This window comes from Austrofundulus limnaeus, unplaced genomic scaffold, assembly GCF_001266775.1.
Source record: "Austrofundulus limnaeus strain Quisiro unplaced genomic scaffold, Austrofundulus_limnaeus-1.0 Scaffold97, whole genome shotgun sequence".
Lineage (NCBI taxonomy): Eukaryota > Metazoa > Chordata > Actinopteri > Cyprinodontiformes > Rivulidae > Austrofundulus > Austrofundulus limnaeus.
The window spans coordinates 35089-36791 of record NW_013952499.1 but is presented as its reverse complement, the minus strand read 5'-3'; the positions used below and the strand labels follow the sequence as shown (position 1 = coordinate 36791).

Below are 1703 nucleotides of genomic sequence, written 5' to 3'. Positions count from 1 at the left end.
ATATATTTAAATATATTAAATCTCAGCAGCGTCGATCTAACAAGAACAGGAAGAGTTAATAAAAAATAACTCGACCTCCGTTTTCCTTTCAATTATTATTTTTTTCTGTTTATTTTGAGCGCGAGCATCAACCTGCTTCTGTTTGGACTCAAAGGTCAAGCTAGAAGCAACGCTTCCGGTGACGCTTTTCAAAATAAAACCAGAAACACTGTCACGACCTGCGTGTAATCAGCGCACAAATAGTATTATTTTGAAGTCATTAATTCACCCAAACACTAAGTCGAAATAGTTCTTGTTTATTTAAACTTTTTTAAACAAATACTTGCCCATTTTGTTTGGCTATTTCCTTTTTTCTTGACAGAGTGTCACAACTTAACAGAGAACAGCCCTCACTTTGCTTCTGTCAACATGTTTTCAGTGCAAACTTGTGCAAAAACCATGTTAGAGACTCTTATCGAAACCTTTTTTATTTTAGAGGCCAAGCACATTGTTTTTTCTTGTTCTCTTTATGACAAAAAAAGAAAAATAACTCACCTTTAAAGCAACATAAGTACATCAAACACAATTCCTATAAAACTTTTATTTAAAAAAATAACATTTCTGAAACAAAAAAGCTTTTTTCAACAACAAATACATGATGTTGATTTGTCATAATTTTCTTACAATAAACATTCATTATCTCTGAACTGTACTACATTTTAGGCCCRCTGCAAAAGGTTTGTTTTAACTTTTTTGTTTTTTTATTTGTTTTGTTGTTGTACTATTTAGTTATTTTAAAACTATCCTCAGAGTAGTTTGCACTGAACAAAATCATAATTTGTATAATTTACAAAGACAAAATGACTCAACTACGACCRCATCAAATTTCACGAGTGTCAAGATGACTGAGCTAAGGACACTTTGGTGTTGGCTAAAGCTGATCACTCATGCATCAACATTCAGTTATTATTTCCTGAAGTTTCCTTAAAAACATTCAGTGCTTCTTGAGAGATTTTGCTAACAGACAGGTTAAACATTGTCCTCCAGCAGTGGTGGAATTTGCAGAAATACCGTTTTACTTTGAAAGAAACAGCTACTTCCGGTTGTTCTGAGACACGCGAACTTGACTGATTGAAAGAGACAAAAACACCTGAGCTGAAAGTTTTTTTAAACATTCATCAGATATGATGCTGTTCCTATTGAAAACTAATAAAATGATGAGAGGACAGATGGACACAAGACAAAACAGCTACAGGACAAATGAGATTAAGTGATTTGGAGGAGAAAGCTAATCAGCTGCAGACTGATTATGGCCTCAGAGTGGAGATACCTGCTCAGCCTGTCAGTGCAGGTCACAGGGAGTTTTACTGAGACCAGGACCAGCAGGAACCCTCCCAGAATGAGGAAGCTGTGATGAAACAGGACAGAGGGACTGTGAKGAAATGTTTCTCGTGACTGCAATCAGGGATTGTCATGAAGTTGGAAGAAAGTTCTGCCTCACAGAGAACTCTGCTCCAGACAAATCCTACCGCACAGTTTCAGGGTTTAATGAGAAAACATTAAACAGGAAACAAAACTTCCACGCGTCCTGCAACTGTTGAATCTATAAGCTTGAAATTCTGGTTCAACAGACGTCTTGTTGTGGTTTTTACAAACAGGAAGTGTCAAAAACAGCCCAGTCTTACACAGTCTACATTATTACACAGTCTAAAATACATTAACTT

At 35.9% G+C, this 1703-nt stretch overlaps 1 protein-coding gene across 1 annotated transcript in view; it reads right to left on the bottom strand.

Moving 5' to 3' along the window:
* Positions 1 to 173, bottom strand: part of mppe1 (metallophosphoesterase 1) — a gene marked incomplete in the record, with an annotated part of 13392 nt that extends 13219 nt beyond the window's left edge. The window contains 1 exon segment of the mRNA XM_014012960.1: positions 95 to 173.
* Positions 174 to 1703: the final 1530 nt, after the last annotated feature.